Raw genomic sequence first — 21575 nt, forward strand, 5'->3', positions numbered from 1 at the left:
TAAATATTTGCCTTCCTTTGCCTTTTTAATGCATTGCAGTTTAATTCAATATAACGTGGTAATTGTAAATGTTTGGTTAAGATACATAACTCTAACTTTTCAAAGAAATTATAACATTCCTTACTTCTGAGTAAACATGCATAGGGTTGGGCTGTAGATACTGTAAAAATACAAATTGCCTATAACCCCAATTCACCTATAGTTATTCACAATAACCAATAATCTAGGAATGATCGCTGATTCAGTATAGCTTTTCTTATGTCCTTATGTAAGAAAGGAAACACATTCATATCCACATCAAAAGCCATATGCAATCAATTTAACAGGGTCTTGATAAGCATTATGATGCATATATGAATGCCCGTCCAAATATTAAGTCATATTGGCTGAGCATGCAGAAACCAGCTATTTCTTTTTGGATTATTTGTGTTGAAAACAGTGGCCAGGATCTGAAGAAGCTTACAGAAGGGTCTTGCACTAGCCCAGTGGAATTGTTGACTTTTTAACTATGAACAGTTGACTTTTAACCCCACCTCCCACCCCAAACTATAGCATATTACAAATTCTTTTGTCCTCAATTTCAAAATCAGTATGCCAGGCAGCATAGATGGTCCATGTTCAATGTGAAATGTCTATAGCCTCCTTAACCATACAGAAATCCGTTATCCTGCTCATAGGAGAATATGACTTGAGTGGAAAAAACGGTCATTGAGGCGGGGAGGAGGAGAACAAAGGCCTCATGTGTTGGCACACGTGGGCCACATGACGCAGGGGTGGGACCAAGCCTCTAAAGGCCGGTCCCGCCTAGTATTGGCCTTTCTGGTTTTTTCCGGAGCTCCTGCTCTTTGCAGGTTTTACGGCTCCCGTGGCAGGATACGGTATGCCTTTCGATATCCTTCTGCCTCATCTACTCAGAGTGTGGGTAACATGGGGCAGTCTCCCCACACTCTCAAAGTGTTGCATAAGAGAGGGACCAGGTTTACCCAACTCCTAGCTTAGGAGAATGGCTTGGCCATAAAGCCTGGCAAGTTGCCTGAGGTAAGGACATATAGATTCCCACACTTTCACATGCAGATCCAGGGAAGGGCTGAATCCCCCTTATTGTTTTAATAAAGAGGCCCTAGTTTATCCCAAGTTCTGGTGTCTGTGCCTTTATTCCATGCTTCCTTCTCAACTGGAAACTTGTTTTTTCAAATGTTGGGGTTTGTAACCAGAATAATGTCCTATGTTTCTAGTTACTTTTTCGCTGTTATTACCAAAATAGATTCTCCTAACTTATGTTTTACTCTTCAGATTATGTTCTTAGTCCCTTTGCACTATTTTCTGCTTTGACTCAGAAAAGAGATACCAAGTGCTGCTCTTCCTTTTATTTATAATATTTTAAAGTCAGATTTCAGTGCATTCAGCATATATTTCAGAATAACAGCTTTATCTTTTTGTCATCATCTAATGATTACTATTTAGCATTTATGTAGTGATTTCTAGTGTTCAAAGTAACAACCTACTTTTAAAAACCTTTACAACACCTGTAAGTCAGTATTATCTCCACATTGTAAATAGAGGAGGTAGGGGTATGAGATAGCAGTTTATGGCAGAGATGAGATTTCCTAATTTGTAGCTCAGTCTTTAGGTCATTATGCTAGTACAGTTCTCAGAAGTCCATCATCTGTATTTCTTTCTGGTGGTGAACCACGAAGTCCCACTAGATTTTGGGAAGTAGGACAGACATGAATTGAGGAGAAAATTCAGATGAGCCAGGAAACATTAAACAACTGATTGGAAGGGAGAGGTGAACATCTAATGGCCTCTGGAGTTTCAGGCTTGCCCATCAGATGTAAGGAAAATAGACAAGTTCAAAGTACATCTCACACACTAATTGAAATATATGTATAGTTCCACTGACTACAAAGCCATCCCTATTCATTTGAATGGAGGTGCAAACTTCATATACCCAGAACCTTCCCTCTAATTAAGCAAATGAAAATAGCCCCAATGTGCAAGAGCTCCATGTGAATATCACATCACCTATGACATTATATTAAGGCTAGGGCACAATGGGTAGAATCCGACTAAAGTCCTACTTAGAGTAGACCTATTGAAATTAATGGCACTTAAGTTAGTCATGCTAATTGGGTAGTCATTCTACCCAATTATTGCAAACCAAATACTGGTGAACACCACAAGGAGTTCTACTAAATTATCCTTGGAGTTTATCACAAGGCTATGATTATGTATTTTCTTACCTTCTTTTGAAACAAATAAGACATACAACACTCCAGAGGATAATATGCACATATCCTTATGGGAATTTGTCACATGTTGGGAAATAATTATGGCTGCCATATCTTTTTATTAATCTATTCTTTCCAAAGCTTTTCCTTCATTGCTAGTACTGCAGTGTCAAGGAATGTAAATAAGTTGTACCATAGACATCCATTCATAATCTTCAAGCAACCAAACCTCTCCCCCATTTTTCTCTAAGCTAACAAAATATAGAAGCTTCTGGCCACCTGTTGTGTATTGCACACTTGCACAACTGAAACATTTTGTAGTGTTTTAAAATCAAGAGCAGCCAATAAAGATAGCTAATACCCTGGAAGACAGAAACAAACTTCAAAGTGATCTTGATAGGCTGGAGTGCTGGGCTGAAAACAACAGAATGAAATTTAATAGGGATAAATGCCAAGTTCTACATTTAGGGAATAGAAACCAAATGCACAGTTACAAGATGGGGGACACTTGGCTCAGCAATACTACAAACGAGAAAGATCTTGGAATTGTTGTAGATCGCAAGCTGAATATGAGCCAACAGTGCGATATGGCTGCAAGAAAGGCAAATGCTATTTTGGGCTGCATTAATAGAAGTATAGCTTCCAAATCACGTGAGGTACTGGTTCCTCTCTATTCGGCCCTGGTTAGGCCTCATCTAGAGTATTGCGTCCAGTTCTGGGCTCCACAATTCAAGAAGGACGCAGACAAGCTGGAGCGTGTTCAGAAGAGGGCAACCAGGATTATCAGAGGTCTAGAAACAAAGCCCTATGAAGAGAGACTGAAAGAACTGGGCATGTTTAGCCTGGAAAAGAGAAGATTGAGGGGAGACATGATAGCACTCTTCAAATATTTAAAAGGTTGTCACACAGAGGAGGGCCAGGATCTCTTCACGGAATAACGGGCTCAAGTTAAAGGAAGCCAGATTCCGGCTGGACATCAGGAAAAACTTCCTGACTGTTAGAGCAGTGCGACGGTGGAATCAGCTACCTAGGGAGGTTGTGGGCTCTCCCACACTAGAGGCATTCAAGAGGCAGCTGGACAACCATCTGTCAGGGATGCTTTAGGGTGGATTCCTGCATTGAGCAGGGGGTTGGACTCGATGGCCTTGTAGGCTCCTTCCAACTCTGCTATTCTATGATTCTATGATTCTATGAGATATTAAGAACCCAATCACTATAAAGTAAATTCTTAAAATAGAACTCTATAACTTCTACGGAAGAGAGGATCACTCAGCACCTCATAAAAGGCTATCTGTTCCTTTAACATCTGACCGTAAAAGGCCAGGCCAGGTCACACTTTCAATATTTTTTATTGTATTAAAACCCATTGCTTATAATGTTCTCCCCCCCCCAATAATCCTTTAATAAATCAATGCTGTGTATTACCTCCTTGTGGATGCTATTATAGTAACTATGTCCCTAAACCAGCATAAGCATCTTAAGGATCTATACATGTCCCTTTTTCAGCACTGAATTCTTGTACTGAATTTGTGTTGGCTGTGGATTTTACAAACTTGGGGATATTCATAACTATTTTTCTAATGTCCACTGAGTAAAACACATATTTCCATGCCTTAATCCTTTTGTCTTCAGATTTGACAACTTTAATAGGTATGACAAACTATACAAGTGTGGTCAAGACAGGACAGTGGATACAAAAAAAGTACTTCACTTAGGGCAAAATTTGCTGTCAGGAAAATGGAGCATAGCTTCTGAACTCAAGATCCGGCAGTGCATGTGCAGGTTGGTTATAGATGGTTGCTACAATAAGGCTTCTTTCATACAGGTGTGTTTATGCCCCAGGCTTGCTGGCCACAGTCCATTCCATTTACAGAAGCTGAATTAAACAATAACTACCGCATTGCAAAAAGAAGAAAAAGGGGGGTGGGAAGGTGCGCGTCAAAGGAGATGCCTGAGAGCTTTGTTAGGGCCAAGAAAAACCCTGTTGCAGTTGTCAGAGCTTGTTGATGTTGCAGAGAACGGCACATTTTTTTTCTACTGGATTTTGTGGTTCTGCCTTAGGAAAGAAAGTAAAATAGAACGGAAGAACAAAGTCCTACTCTATAAATCAGCAGCTGCTCCTTGCCAGATCAAAGGAGTGACATTTTTGCTCCTGGACTACTTGTCCACTTTAGGTGCTTGACAGACAGCTAACAGCTGGCCTGCTACACAGCATAGGAGAATCGGGCTACATCTTCTTCAGGGTAGATGACAAGCTAATCAGAGATACCCATAGTACAGGACATGCAAGTACACCTTGATCTCTTCAAATGTATCTAGCAGGTTATTTCTAAACATCCTTCTACATTTGTGGAAAGTTATTACTAAGCTTTGCTTTCACTGAAAGAGCTTGTAAATTTCATAAAATGATGTCATAAAGATCAAATAGCAAACTGACATTAGCTTTGCAAATGAATACCCTTTTTAAATTGTCCATATAAGACAGTAAAAACCTAATATGTATCTGTTGGGAATACACAAAATTGACAATAATTTGCCTAAATGCCTCAAAAATACAGGTTTTGTTCAGAAATTAAGCTCTTACAACAAAAATGGTTGATTGGTCATTTTAAGAGGTATCTGAATAACCTCTGTTTTATGCATAGAGTGTTATTCCAGTGTACATAACCTCAAAATAAAAGGTTTCAAATTTGCAAAAGCTATACTTAGTGACTCCATAAAAGTATGTATACAGACCTGGAATTTTAACATCGGCAGTAAAACTTTCAAAGTAATTCAGTTTCTAGTTGATTCCCATCTGCAATAAATCAAATGCAGGATGAGGCAATATACTAGAACTTATGTCTATTGACTTAGCATTTTATCTTTAAGATATGAATAGCTAAGGAAGTCTGTCTGTTTGTCTCCTGCCTTCCTTTCAAGTACCTATGAAAGATCTCTCTTACAGTGTGATAAATAACTGCATATGAATAATCTTATGGCATTATAGAAAGGCAGCAGACATTACTTTGGAAATCATGACCTGCTGAGATGTTTTGTTATATGGCATCAGATGTGATTACATTCACAGAATAGTGTTTATTACCATTCAGAATTTCAGAGGAAATAAAAAATAATTTCCAGTATAGGTTAAAAATTCTTGAAAGCTTATAATGAAAATCGGTGTCTATCAATGTCTTTGTGTGGCAGAAATTCTTTATTACACTTAATATTAGGAGATTTATTTATTTCTGTAGCTGGTTATTTATTCACTGTGGGGATTCATGGTATATTTATAATCCTGGATAATGGATTATTCCATTATCCATTTTTTAATGCAAAATGGACTGGTTCCATTCAGTCTTGCAGTTATCTTATATTTTAAAAAGAGAAAAATAAGAAATGATAATCAGCTGTAAATTTAAGTAGCTATCAAGTTTTCAAAGCATGTCATAATTAAGCAACATGACAGTTTGTCTTATGATATATGCATGCTGCTGATAAATCTGAGATACCAAGGGTACAATCTAGTGCACACTTACTTTGGATTAAGTCCCATTGAACAGCAGGATTTACTTGCAAGTAAATATACATACATTGTACTGCATAATAGGTGTAGCTTCATCTGTGTCCAGTGATTTTTGCAATTAGAACACTATAGTCCCATCTCATGGCTTCCTAGCATATATGTTAGCAAAGGTCACTGAGAACCTCTTGACCTTGTGATATGAGTGAATGTTGATACAAGACTTGTGGGGAAAGGGATGTGAAAAGAGTGTACAGTTGAAACAAGCTTAGAGAAGAAAACATTGCACTTTCATTGCAATATTTTGCATTTGCTGATGGAAATTCAGATTTGCATATTCAAAAATACTAATTTTAATTTGGAATATTGAGCTCTAAATTTTTGGCATGCCTTTTGCTGTTCACTAATGCAGGTATATATGCACCTGCCTTTGTGCAAACATAGCAGTGCTCAGATATTAGTGAAACAACTTGAGTTTCAAGCTCCAAAAAGCAGTTCTGTCGATTAAGTATCTTTTCAGTCTGTGTAAAATTTTATTTTAGCTGCAATTATTAGATAGTGACTTTGTCAGTGGTTAAGCATTTTGAACTAAACATTATGGCTTTGCGTGTCGTGTGAACCATTCCCAACCATGGTGGCTCCATAACCACAGTTTGAACATGCTCACTAACCATTTGCTGCAAAAGAATTAGCGGCCAAACCATGGCTTAGTGTGTTGTCTGAAGAGGCCCTAAATTAAATAGAGTTCAGTACTCCCATTAATTAATGTGTTATATGAAACTGATTACAATTTGTTCCCAGGATAACAAGTTGCATGTACAATTTTTCATCCTTAAAGTAGGGTGGACAGAAAGTAAATTAGGATCCTACTGGTTCATCTCCAGGTACTTTGCAGTAGATTTGGCAAGGATTTCTTTATCCCAATTTTTTCACAACAGCAGCAGCAAAATGTCCCTCCCCACCTAACTACAAATGTTGAAATGAATAAAATGTGGGGTAACCAGGAGTGGATGTTGTGTGGAAGGACTCTAAGCTCTGTTCAGTTCTCATACTCAAAATAAATTCCTGGACTCAGAATTCTTTAATTCTAAATATATGTATTTTGAGCCTGTTTCTGCTTGGTAGAATCCATGGTTTTAGTAAAAAACCAAAGTAGGTCCCACAAGCCTGAAGTCTGCCCACCTCTGCCTTAAGAAAACTGTTGTGTTAAGTGCTAGGAAAAATATGTATAGATCAAGTAGGCCTTGCAACACAACTGTCCTTTATTACTATATAACAAATATGGTAAAACTCCTAAGCGCTAGTGCAGCATGCAAACTGCAGGAACTGAAGATGTCCCAAAAACTCTTAACACTGAACCACAGCACCCCCTGGCATACATAAGGCTCCTCTCCTCTCTCCCCACCCCACCAGTTTAGCTAACATAATCTTTTAACCACTGTCTCTGTGTTTTAATAATGGGTGTAGAAATCATGGATAATTTCACTTTGGCAGCTGCTCTAAGCAAGACAGAATTATTGCTTCATTCACTTGTAAGTCAACCTGTGCTGAATGGGGTTGCACTCTCCCTGAAGACTCAGGCTCACAGTTTCGGTGTACTTTTGGACATGGCTCTAAATGTGGATGCCAAGGTCTTGGCAGTGGCCAGGAGTGTGTTTGCACAGCTGAGGCTGGTGCACAACTACACCCATTCCTAGAGATGTCTGTCCAACCACGATCACACATGCCTTAGATACATCCCATTTGGACTACTGTGACGTGTTCTACATGGGGCTGCCTTTGAAAGCTGTTCAGAATGCTGTGGCCAGACAGTTGACCAGGACTGGCTACAGGGAATACCCAAATCCCTTGTTACAATAGCTTCACTGTTTTGGGACAGAGTACAGAGTGCTGGTTATGACCTGTAAAACCCTATATGGCTTTAGACCAAGCTACCTGAAAGACTGCCTTCTCCCATACAAGCATACCCGATTCCTAAGATCTTCTGGAAAGGCTCTCCTTTCGAGACTGCTGCCTTCAGAGGCATGTTTGGTGACGATCCAAGAAAGGGCCTTTTTGGTGGCTGCTCCCAGGCTATGGCACTCCCTCTCAAGGGAGGCCAGGTTGGCTCGCTCCCTGCTGTACTTCTGCCAGCAGGCAAAGGCTGCTTTATTTAAGAAGGCCTTCAGCCTGTAAGTGGGTGTAGTCGATTGGGTGCTGCTTTTAATAATATTTTTTTCTTTCATTGTTACGTTTTTATTGTATTTTAATATATTGTTGTAATCAATTTTAATTGGTTCTGTAAGCATCCTTGAATACCATTTTTGGGTAGAAAGGCAGGGTAGGAAAGGAAAGGAACCTCTCGTGCAAGCACTGAGTCATTACTGACTCTTGGAGGGATGCCAGCTTTCGCTGACATTTTCTTGGCAGGCCTTTATAGCGGGGTGGTTTGCCGTTGCCTTCCCCGGCCATTATTACCTGTCCCCCAGCTAACTGGGTACTCATTTTACCGACCTCGGGAGGATGGAAGGCTGAGTCGACCCAAGCCGGCTGCCTGAAACCAGCTTCCGCTGGGATCGAACTCAGGCCGTGGGGAGAGTTTCAGCTGCAGAAACTGCTGCTTTACCACTCTGCGCCACACGAGGCCATGAAAGGCAGGGTACAAATAAAATAAATAAATATCAAACAAAACAGAAGGTTAGTTAATTATATTAGCTTATATTATATCATTATGGCTTACAGAACATAAAAATATACACATAATTGTACAATAACATTAGAGAACAAAATATATCAAACGTAGAAAAAGGGGTGTTTCTAATATATTTGCAGCCTTCCCCAACTTGGTGCCCTCCTGCATTGAGCAGGGGGTTGGACTCGATGGCCTTGTAGGCCCCTTCCAACTCTGCTGTTCTATGATTCTATGTTTTAGACTTCAACTGCCAGTAGCCCTCACCAGCAAGGCCAATGGTCATGCATTTGGGGGAGTCGTAGTCCAAAACATCTGGGGGCATCAAGTTGGGAAAGACTGGTCTGGGGCAATCCAGAAGTACAATAATTTCAAAACCATTTTAAAAAATCAATAAATATATCTCTGAAAGGATTTTGAATTGATTTCAAAAAGACTAGAGTCTAGGTCAAAGGCATGACAGAATTCCTTATGTTTAGAGTCATAACCCTGCCCTGTCACTGCTTTTACTTCACAAATAGTGGCAATGCTAAGATGAACCTTACATATCAATGTTAGAAGATGACAGTGCTCACATTCTATACAATAGGTGAGTTTGCACGTCACCCTAAGCCACTCAGAATAAGTCCCAGTGGGCGAGTGCCTTGTCCATTACTCCATTGAGCTCAGCATAACTGTATCCCGCTCCTGTCAGTGTCCTTGCCAATTTCATTCTCCACTTTGGCGCTTCCCTTGCTAGCAATCACCTTCATAAGAAAAGGAAAAGAAGAAAAGGCTGCTTCACTTCCTACTGAAGCAGGAACACCCATCCTTAAAGGTCGTTCTCACCTGCAGCCACCAGCCGCTTTTGGTTCCTCCCCCGCCTTTGGCACTTGTCATTTTCCTCCACTGGCCTCCATTGCTAGCTGTCAGGTGTACCTTAGGGTTACAGAGCAGTGAGCGGGGATGCTAAACATACACAGATTTCAAGGCAGAACAGGGACTGAGTGGGTAAAGAAATATAATCATCAAGGCAGACAAGGTGGATTGGAAAACATACACAAATTCAAGACAGACAAGTGAGGCATATCCCCAAAAATACACTAATTTTATGGTAGCGCAGCCAAATGGAGGGAGAAATTGTACAAATTTCAAGGCAAAGCAGTAAAACTAGTGGGGGGAGGGGATTACGTAAAATTTCTAGCAGTGGACATTCACTCATACACACTTGTCCAGGAATTTTTTTTGGGGGGGGGGGGTTGTGAACACATTCAGGGTGCTCTCTGGTGTCCCTAGAGGGCGCTAAGAAGGGATGAAGGAGAATAGTGGCGGCACTAACAAGATTGAGAGGAGTGGCAGCAGTTTTCACCACTCTTGCTGGGCAGTTCTCTAGCTCTTCCCGAGAAACCATGGGAAAATACACCCTGCCGGCTGTGGACGTCACAACAAGCCACTGTGAGAACAAGGAACCCTAAACAATCCTATTACAAGCCAAGCATTCTCAGGTTGGCTTGTTTGCAACAAACCGCCCACAACAGAAAAAAAAAACGCTCTGGGTTTGGACATCATGCTAAGCCACCCATGATAACAACCCACCGTGGCTTAGTGCAAAGTGCAAACCAAGTTAATGACTCATTTTGTGGTTGTCGTCCTCAAATAATTGTACATTTGGAGCATACTTCTACTTTTCCAATAGTGCAGGAACATCAGGAGCTACAAGTTTCAGCAAAATCAATAGTCTTGAAATATTATAAGGCACCTCTGTTTCATAAGTGACTATAGTAACCTTTAGTCACAAGTCAATCATTGCCACTGTTAAAGTCCCTAATCTTTGACAAAACCACTAGGAGGTTGAATCAGTCCTGCATTAAAAAAAATGTTTTAGGTAAATAAGGCTTGCATTCTTCCTGCCTCAGTCTTATCTTATATTCTTTCCTTAATAACCTTCTGGTCTGTGTTGTTCCAAGGGCCTTAAGTCAGTTTTAAACATACTTATAGAAGGAATGCAGTCCCAGGGTTGGTAGTCAGGTGTGTCACAGTCAGCACAAAGAAGGTGTGTGTCATCCTTGTTGCAGGTCCCTTCCCTCCCCTTCTCTAAAGCTAAAATGCAGGGTGGCCAAAACATGGAGGAGAGGATTTCAGAGGCTAGCGACTATCCAGATAGGATTGCACCCTTAAACTCTAAAACAAACCTATAAATACAACTATATGTAATGTGTTTTCTTTTTGTTTTAATGATTTTTTGTTCTGTTTGGTTGCTATTCGTAATAAAAAAGGTTTTTAAAAATAAAAATAATTAATTATAAATATTGGTTTGAATCCAGCTTCCCACCCCCCTCCAGGAGGAGCACTCTCTGAGCATATTTCCACTTAGGACGTTGTGGCTCATGAGAATGGGGGAGGTGTTCTCTACCAAGTACCCCTTCTCTTTGCATTCCCTAGTGCCACATCCCCCACACACACACTGTTCCAGAAGGTCTCCCCATCTTTTGGAGCAGATTTTCAGGGGGACATAGGGAACTGTAGGGGAAGTGGGAAATTAGCAGTCATTGCCTGCTCTGCCCATTCCGCCAGTGTAAATTCCACTGGACCAGCAGCCTTATGTGGATGGAAGGAGCCTTTCCGCCTGTGGGCTGAAAGCCATGGATCTAAGCCATGGTTATTTTGTGTTCTAGTACCCTACAAAAATATCTTCAGGCAGTTCTAAAATTATACATTCAGGGCCAAACTATCAGGGCCATGTTACATCTGATGATTATATATAAGCAATTAACACAAACATTTAAAAAACGTGAATAGCTAACTCCAAGCAGGAGCATGGTGCACAGGAAAGGGGCAAGTTAATCCTCTCCCCAAGTCCTAAGGAAAATTGCTCCACCTCAACTGCTATTAGCCCTGTGGAAGAAACTTCCATTGATGCCATTCAGATTTGACTGGGAACATATCAGTTGGATAACTTTCATACCCAAAGGTCTGAGTCCTAAGAACCATGCTCAATTTTGTATGCCAGACTTGTCTTTCCCAAATCGTGTAATCCATGCGAAAATGGTTTTGAAAATACTGATACATTCAAAAACAGTTAAGTTTTATGGGCTGAGGGGTTTGTTGTTCAAAGAAATTAAGTAAAAAAAATTAACAAACGAAACTACAGAGTACACCAAAACCTTTGTGCATTCCTACAATACCTATTATGGCCTCCAATATTTTTTCTCTATATATTGATACTTGGTCACCTAGCAGTTTCTCTGATATAGTCACTTATTAGATCCCACCCACCACCCACTTTGGAGATCTTTGCCCCGAACAGCTAATCTCACAAAAATGACTGGTTAACATCACTATGTGAGAACTCTACTTTTCAAGACCCAATCATCATTTTTTTTGGGGGGGGGGGGGGACCAGTACAAACTTGCAACACAGGCAGGCTCTCATACACACACCATGATCTTATACCATGCATACAGTGTTATGAGCCATGAAAAAAAAGGTTTTGTTTTAATTATGAAATTACATAGTCTATGCTTATGAAATTACCCTAATGCCAATACTGTGGCTTTTCTATATATGAGCCAACCACCACTTTTTACCTATTTGTAACATTATATTCAGCCTGAAGAAGAGTCCTACAAACTTTGCTGACTATTTGGTTGGGAGCAGAACTGTTTCCCACTGCCCCTTGGATTAATATCTCTGATTTTTATGATACTTTGTCCTTCCTACCAGCTGTATCTTCTTCTCGCCTATACATTAGGAACTCTGGAACTAGTACTTCTTGAGATAGTACGTTACACAGGGAAAAACAAATATTTCTTGTCTCTCAAACTGCTAATTTGATTGCACAAGCAGCACTCTCTTAAATTCTAGAGAAGGGCCTGGACCAACAACTCATTGTTCAGAATGTTACTTGCTCTGCCCTATCGCTGTTTCTGATTGGCTCCAGCAAATTTCACAAGATCTGGACAGTACGTACGTAGAAATATGTTTCTATAAATACCCTCAACTACAGTCTACAAGTTAGCCTCATGTTGTCTTCATTGTAATGGAACTTCAGCCTAGGCTGGGGGCCCTGGTAAAGTGTACCCTCTGCCCCCCCCCCAATGCTTGGGCACTACTTTGTTGTTGTTTATTCGTTTAGTCGTTTCCGAGTCTTCGTGACTTCATGGACCAGCCCATGCCAGAGCTTTCTGTCAGCCGTTGCCACCCCTAGCTCCCCCAAGGTCAAGTCTGTCACCTCCAGAATATCATCCATCCATTTTGCCCTTGGTCGGCCCCTCTTCCTTTTGCCTTCCACTTTCCCTAGCATCAGCCTCTTCTCCAGGGTATCCTGCCTTCTCATTATGTGGCCAAAGTACTTCAGTTTTGCCTTTAATTCCATTCCCTCAAGTGAGCAGTCTGGCTTTATTTCCTGGAGTATGGACTGGTTTGATCTTCTTGCAGTCCAAGGCACTCTCAGAATTTTCCTCCAACACCACAGTTCAAAAGCATCTATCTTCCTTCGCTCAGCTTTCCTTATGGTCCAGCTCTCGCAGCCATAGGTTACTACGGGGAATACCATTGCTGCGGACCTTTGTTGTCAGTGTGGTGTCTCTGCTCTTAACTATTTTATCCAGATTTGTCATTGCTCTCCTCCCAAGAAGTAAACGTCTTCTGATTTCCTGGCTGCAGTCAGCGTCTGCACTACTATCTTGCCACAAAACTAGAAGAATGGAACCTGAGCAACTTGTTAAATGCACTTAGTACATCCCAGTGTCTCAGATCCTATTTAAAGCATGATGCATGGCTCTGCTCAGGTTTCTTTGCAGGATTTTTGTATTTTCTCTGCTATGCATGACTTTTGTCACACACACTAGGATCCCATCTCTTCAGCAGCATCAAGTGTGTCAGTCTCAACAACTGTGTTATCTGGTCTTCATTGATAAGCACCATGTTTACCATGACTGTTTTGCATATGTCCCTTGGACATAGTTAAAGGGCTTCTGAAGTGTAGGATGTTTAGGACCATTCTTAGAACATCTTGTAATATCAACTTCCTTGGTCTCTGATATCATTTGAACTCTGTGTTGAATGAAACTATTTGAATAGTGGCAGCCTGTGAGTGGACCTCTGGGTCTTTCAGATATGAATATAGAAGGATGTGCACTTATGCAATATTTTGACTGCCCCATGTGAATTAATGCATAGGTGATCCTGTACTATGAGGATCATCAGACTGGTGGGGGATTGCATTTCCCTATCATCATTTTGCCTCCTGCTTCTACCCCACAATGGGGACAAGCAGCTTCATCTATCTTCACACAGGGAAGAGAGAGGAAGGAAGTAATGACCACGTGGCCCATTCAGTGGGCATTTTTATGGCGCAACCTCTCCTGCACACGACAGGAAATGGCACCAATCAGCATTACAGCCAAAAGAATCGGTTTTTCTGGGTGGTATTTTGAAGCAGGAAAAATTACAGAAGGAGTGGGAGATGCACGAGGAAGGATTGCAAAATAGTCAGAATGTCCTGTGAAGATCCATCAGTGGCCATAGAGTGACACTCTGTGGCAGGAAGAAAGGGAGTCAGTATAGTCTTCATTGTCCTAATAAGCAATCATACATCTGGCATGAAGTGCATGTTGATGTTCATTTTTCTGTGGGTTGTGCTTCCTCATTCATTCACAGCATAATTATATGCAAGTTTTCTGGGAGGCAGTTCCCATTGTGTTCAATGGGACTTACTCTCTAATTAATATGTTTAGGATTACACCCCTAGAATACTCTGGTTTACTTATGCAAGAGCACCTGTGTTTCTAAAAAAATAAAAGATAAAATAGTTTATGTTCACAGCTGCCATTTCTCAGACTTCCACTACAAGTGTGATGGGGTGGGACAAGAGCTCCTGTAGATGATGATGATGATGATGATGATGATGATGATGATGATGATGATAATAATAATTTCTTACCCGCCTCTCCATTTTGATCGAGGTAGGGAACAACAATAAATGATAAAATACATAAAACTGAATTAAAACATAGTATACATTGTTAAAAACATCCTAAAAAAATCTAAAAACATCTTAAAAGATGGGATGCATTTAGACTTCCCATGGAAGTATCCATTGTATGGCACTTTCAAAATATAACACTATAGCACTTTCCTCATGCACTATGACCATACAAGATTTTATCCTAAGTGGTGGTTTTTTTAATATAAAAATAGAGTGTCTTTTGGATTCTATTCAGTTTGAAAATGATTAAATTTCTCAGTAGGACCCATGTCATATGTACATTCCAAATTTTGAAATGTCATTTGGCCAAAGATTAGTTTTTCTATTAAAAGTGAACAAATTTGGATTTGTTTTGCATGCTTAAAGCAAACTAGTCCTCTACTAAAACGTCAGTGCCATACAGCGAGTTGGAACAAAACCTGAAGAAAAATGTTTCTCCCTTTTTCATAAACTGCATTATTTTTGTGCTAGAAAAATGAGTATCTCCAAAGGTTCCAATTGATTGAAAACTAGAAGACACTAGAAAAGGAATTCAAACAATTTCACTTCTAAGTTGCTGAATAGTCTAACTATAGTAATGGGTAAAAGTAATAACTTTTTGAAGTCTATTCAGTGGCCCATGAATAATTATCTTTTGTGTCTTATTTCAATTTGTAATAAATAGGAGCAAAATCATGTTTTCCCATATATTGTGGCAAATGGGATGAGGAATCCTTCTGTTCTCCATTTTGTCTGTACATCTTGTTGGCAAAGATATTGACCTATTTGCTCAGTTTTGTTTCTTGAATTCCTGCTTGAGACCCCTATTATCCATACTTCAGCCCTAATAAACATACCTTCAGTGAATGCCAGGTATAACTGTCTATACTACAAGTGTAAACTACTTTTTTCTCCAACCATTTGCAATGATTTCCAGGCTTTTGTCAGATCTGCTGTACTCTGGCCATAATACTTCAAAATACTCAATTTTTACTGAGATCCATAATGCTGGTGTCAGCACCTCTTGCTGTGCCATTAATTTCTGATTTCTATAGCCTTCTCACCCAAAAGATTGTTATCTCTTGTATGTACTGTGCCTATGGTTGTTTTGGCAGGTACAATACTGGCAGCTACAGGACCAACCTTCTATCATTACTTTAATTATTTGATGGATATGCTATCATCCCTATGATCTCAACCACCTCTTCAGTCCAACAAGGGATATCTTTCTTCCTAAATCTTTGATGATAAAATTTGGATTCCGAAAAATAAATTTTGACAAAGTATTGACACCTTTGCATGATCACATCATGAAGCATTGGAAATCCCTCACTGAATGAAGATCTATGCCTTAATATGGAGAATATCTCAGTCCAGCATTTTGTGCCTTATATCAGAGATTATCATTATAGTTGTGTTATCCATGCTTCTTGTCCTCCTCATTGACCAAACCCATTTCCATGGCTCCCAAATCATGCTAGTTGAATAATATGTACAGAGCTCAATAAAAGAGATACTTCTTTAACTACCTGGCTCCCAAGTCACTGAAGGTTGAGGGCTTCACTTGTGAAAGGTCAGCAAGTTCTGTATGCACTTCAGTGGACAAATAAAAGAAGATAGGAAGCTTGATATCATGGTTTTAACTTCATACCAGTTTTGTTACTTCATTCCTCTAACTGTAAAACTGGCATGGTTTCATATAAGCATTTTCTTTGGAACCAAAAGACTTTGCTACTTGATAACTTAACATAACACAGGAAGGTTTTGTTTGCAAATCTTTCAAGCAGAGAGTTTTCACCTAGCAAAACAGTAAATCAGTACTGTTTGTCATAATGCAGTCTCTGGTCTCAATTTCATATCCTTCCTTCCAGAGAAAGTCCCATATATAGGATTTAACCTTAGATGGTGATGGCATTTTTTAGTCTTAGAATGGGTTATTCCAGAACACAATAACTCAGCCCCATGGTCACATCCTGTTCCTTTAAACTGCCTATGGTACCAACCTGGCAGGTACAGTCTTTGTCCATTCTGTATGGATCAGGATTATTCTTAAAACATCGTTCTTAAACCCATCCCATGGCTATCAGTAATATAGATCAACTCTTCCAGAATTAGAGCCAAGGTATTCATTTCTTTCAATTGGAGCCTTAGATTCTCTCCTGGTTCCATTCAACTCTTCCTATGGTCGTCGTCCCCTTATTATGTTTTAAAATAGATCAGAGAAAAACTGAAATAAACCCCTAATTATGCGAAATCAGCAGCGTGTAAAGCTGGCATTGCGCTATGAAGCTGACGAGGAAGGACTTTAAATGGAGGGAGAAAAGGGTAAAATGCCTCCATGCAACAGAGGGAGGTAGATCTGATCCCCATGTGCTTACTCAGAAGTAAGACCCATTGTGTTCAGTGGGGCTTACTCCCAAGTAAGTGTGCCAAGAGTTGCAAATGTATAGCACAATCTTACTTCTACTCAAAATTAAGTCCTGGCTTTCCTTGGGGGTGTGAGGAAACACATGAAAACAAGATTCCCCCCACCCCAGCTCCTTTGCACACATGCCAGGGAGGAAGGGAGGCTCTCCCTCAATTTAACCATGTCTGCCATTTAAAGGAGCCCTGGGAAGCAGGATCTTCCACCTTGTCGCCCCTCTCCTCCCATGTAATCCAACTCATATCAATCATGCCAAAGAACCAGCAAGCACAACAGCACTGGGTAAACAACGGAATTTCTCTTAATGTATAGACACTCCAAAAAAGATTTTTTTTTACAAATAAACATGTCATAGAATTTGGATGAAGACATTAAGAGATATTAGGTGCCTGATGCATCCCCATCTATTTTAATTCAACTGAAGTCAGTTGAACAGAACAACTTTCCATATACCTTAACTGTTTTGTGGATTGTTCAGTTATATTCATATAAGGCAGTAGTCCAATTCAGGTATTCTCAGGGCTAAACTAAACGTTATTAAAATGGTTTAGCTATGCGAGGTAGATTTCCTTATGCTGATGTGGTTTGGGGCTGTGTTGATGCAGGGGGAGTGTTAAACCTTTCCCCCATGTATTTCCCCCCCGTTCCCCCCCTTTTTTGTGGGAGGTTAATTTTGCAGAAAATGGGAGGGAGGTAGAATTTGGGGGGAAATGGGGAAAACGCACACACACTGGCCCTGATGGTCCTGATCACAAATTGGGGCCACGAAAATGAGGAAACCTATCACATATAGTTAAATGACATGCGATCACCAGAATGTTTGGGCCTTAGCTAGACCTAAGGTTTATCCCGGGATTGTCCCAGGATCATCTCTGTTCATGTAAATGACACACAGTATATCCTGGGAGCAGGCAGGGACGACCCCGGGATGATCCCAGGATAAACCTTAAGTCTAGCTAAGGCCTTGTTTTGGCACTAAGCAGTTAAACTAAATGTGTTATTGTGTTCATTGCCCTCTACTCATGGAGGAAAATTTTCTGAAGAAGAAAGTCTCTTATATCCGTGGATGCTCACTACATGATTAAGGCAGCTGATTTTCCAGTGTTCTCAATCACACGGAGACCTTCCACAGATACAAAATGCTCTACTTCAGAAAGTTGCCCTCCACAGGTAGATGGCAGTGATCATGACAAAAGAGGGGATGGGGCTAACATGCTCCCTCTCTTTGCACTTTAGTTTAACTACTTAGAGAACATCAGAATAGGGCTAGTGTTTATCAAACTTCTGAACTGGCCTGCACCTTTCTAAATATAAAGCTACCTACCAACAGTGGTGTAGTTTGGCATGGACCTTTGGGTCCACAGCTGAGGGGGTGGGGGCATATTACACAGAGAGCGGCAGGTGATAAGGGCATCGGGACAGCAAAATCAAACTCCATTTTACTCTTGTAGTCATGATGATTAAATGATTTAACTGAGTTTAAACTGCAAAACATGAGCTCAGAATATTTTTTTAAAAAATCAGGTTTGGGAAATCATTTTGCTGTTGTTCTAAGGTATCAGGAATATAGAAACAGTTTTAAAGCATGGGGTGATGGTTAGATGGGGGAGAGAAATGTTAGTTGTGTGCTTTATAATAGGAGTAATAGCCATAGTCATCTTAAGCCATCCCGCCAATAAAACCATTATGTCTATGGTCTAAAATAGGGTGACCATATGAAAAGGAGGACAGGGCTCCTGTATCTTTTACAGTTGTATAGAAAAGGGAATTTCAGCAGGTGTCATTTGTATATATGGAGAACCTGGTGAAATTCCCTCTTTATCAGAACAGTTAAAGTGCAGGAGCTATACTAGAGTGACCGGATTTAAAAGAGGGCAGGGCACCTGCAGCTTTAACTGTTGTGATGAAGAGGAAATTTCACCAGGTTCTCCATGTATACAAATGACACCTGCTGAAATTCCCTTTTCTATGCAACTGTTAAAGATACAGGAGCCCTGTCCTCCTTTTCATATGGTCACCCTAGTCTAAAAATTACTATCTACCAAATCCCCAACAGCCCTGCAGCCTTTTGTTTTCTAGGTAAGCACACACTTGCTGCTATCAAGATCTATGAACTGGAGTCCTCTTCTAACACAGACTTTAGGAGAGATCTGGGGTTGAAGGAGGAGTTGCTGTGACCATAATCTTCTGTATGCTCAGATTCCATGGTTAATATAGCAATTTTGGTGGATGTAATACTAAAATTCTCTTGTTCAGAGGGAAGTGCCTCTTGTTCTGTCTTCTGTGGAATCATCTCCCTCTTTATAACGTTGTTCCCCCTCCCTTCCAGATGACTTGTATCCACCCCCCAGGAGGGCCTGGCCCAAATTTAAGAACCGCTGACCTAGGGCTTCCACTGTTTCCTCACAAAATATCTGTTGAATCAATTAGCAGCTCACACAAACAGATAAATGTTGTGCTATATCTATATATCCCTATATCTTGCTTCTAAACTATACAAAGAATGCACAAGCATGGACTTGACTTTCAAAATGCTTTCCTAAAATATCTGTCATTATGACCTGTTGAATTAATTGGCATTAGCCACAGAGGAAGGTTTTTAACTGCGTATGTTCATAAAAGGCAGTTTTGCATTCCTTAGGTAAAGGATTATGAATTGTTTGAGTGTTCTGCATTGTTGTAAACCCCCTTTTAAAAAAATGAGAGGATGCCCCCCTTTTCAAATTAATGTATACATTCTGAGGAGTTTCCAAAGGTATGACCTTTAGGTGAACCCCTTTAACCTTCCTCTTAATTATTTGTTTGAAGACAGTGTCGTGCTGCCCCGCTGAGAGTGAAGAACCATAATGCACTGCAGCCCTGTGAGTAAGGGAGTGTTGTAAGGAAGTGGAAAGGGACATAAATAAGCGGACCACCAGATGTAAATAATAAAAAGTGGTTGGAACTGAAATAAAAACTGAAAAAGCAATTTAATTTACCTTATGAGTGGCTAGGTTGAAGAAAGCAAGGGGTCAGCAAGGCTCAAAGTGGAGGGGGAATCTGTTGTGTGTTACTAGCCCAAGTACAGTATGTGCTTGTTTCATGCCTTAAACCTTGCCATCTGCATACATCATTAGAAGCTCATTGAAGAGAAAACAGTCTTATCAGGCTTTTCCGCTAATCTCTTTTGGCGTTAACTTTAGCTGATAAAAGGCATGCTAGCTGCAGAAGGCTCAGGTCAGTCCCTGTTTGGTCAGTGTGGCAACATTACTGGAAAGCAGCTAAGCAAATTAAGTCCTATCAAAGACCTTTGTCTTGGAGGACAGAAATATGTCTCCAAGTCACCGTGTTATGTTAGGAATACAGCCTCCGCGACAGAAATCATTATTTTTTAAAGGAACAGGCTATAAAAGCAGCCTTTAAAGTCTGGTATTTGCCCTTGGCTAATTACAATACAGGATATTTTTCACAACTGTGGTGTATTTAAATAGTAAGCAATGTCTTTGTGTAAACAAAAAGATGCAAAATAGCCTATTTATTCTTTGCATCACCTTCCAGATGAAATTCCTACTAGCATACAATTGCCTGTGATACTGTATTGCTGTAACGTTGACTTTACCCTTCTGGAAGAAATGCAGTGACTGTGCCCACATGCTGAGTGCTAGAACTGTACTGACCCAGTAAAGTGAATTTATGTATATTTACTGGCCTTGTCTGAAGCTTACTGAAATCAGAGCTTTTAGCCAGTGCACAGTACGAATATGTTGTTTTAAATGAGGTACATGCTAAGTATTTCAGAAGAGGATTGAAAAGTAGTGTTCACCTTCATTAGCACTTATTAAGGCTCGCTAGGCTGGAATCTAAATGACAAAATACTAGATGAAACCTGAACATAATCACTACAGTGTCCTAAAACACAGGATGGGAGTATAAACAGCATAGATCAAAACAAGTATGACTTGTGAATGATAGAAAATGGCTTTACCTAAACTGTGCAATTAAAAATATATATTATTTTTTAAATCATTTTACTGGGGTTAGTTTGAACAAGGTTATCTGATGTGGTTTGTTAGGTATTAACTTAATGGGGAAATATGCAAGCATTTATTTTTGAATTACCCACAAAATTAAATCCAGGCTTCCCTTGCCAAATAATGGGCCTTGCCTAACGTTCTGATGACTCGAACGCTGCTTTAGTTATGATACCTGATTGGGGAAGAAGTTATTTCGGGCTTAATATTAAACATATGTATCTGCAATTCCCCCCTTTTTATCAAGTTGAAATGTGCCCTAGTTTATGGTTGGAAGTTGCCTTCTGCTCTCTGCCCTGGGTGTCCCACTCGTGGTTGAAAAGGTCGCCCCCAACTGGCACTGACCTCCAAATGACCCTTGACTTTACAGGCTTAAACTGCAGGAGTTGCAGAAGAGGAGAAGTTCTTTCTGGGCCCAGCACTTATTGCTGCTGTGCTGGTGATAAAACTTCAGACAGCCTAATTGATGGCTTTGCTGACCTAACAATACCTTGTGAAAGCACAGAATAGCAAAGCCTGGTCCTCATTTATGGACAGCTGCAATGGTAGTTGAATTGCTTAGGATGAAAATAAATAAATAAAGTCCTCTGCGAAACTTTAAACAAATTTCTAATTAATCAAATAATGTTGCTTTAGATACAGTGTTTGGAGTCGAGTATTTTATTGTACATAATTTTAATTCAGTTCACTTTCTCCTGGTAAAAACTTTCCTAGCCTGAAAAGTTATATTATGGTCTTTTAAAAAAAAAAGTTAGGGTTTTCTTATGTGTACTTCAGCCATGCCAAAGT

The 21575-nt window shown here is 40.1% G+C and overlaps 1 protein-coding gene across 6 annotated transcripts in view; it reads left to right on the plus strand.

The window, feature by feature from the left end:
- MEIS2 (Meis homeobox 2) overlaps positions 1–21575 on the plus strand; it is a 275021-nt gene that overhangs the window by 246548 nt on the left and 6898 nt on the right. The gene's annotated exons all lie outside the window — the stretch shown is intronic.

Source organism: Elgaria multicarinata, chromosome 2 (assembly GCF_023053635.1).
Source record: "Elgaria multicarinata webbii isolate HBS135686 ecotype San Diego chromosome 2, rElgMul1.1.pri, whole genome shotgun sequence".
In the NCBI taxonomy this organism is placed as follows: Eukaryota; Metazoa; Chordata; class Lepidosauria; order Squamata; family Anguidae; genus Elgaria; species Elgaria multicarinata.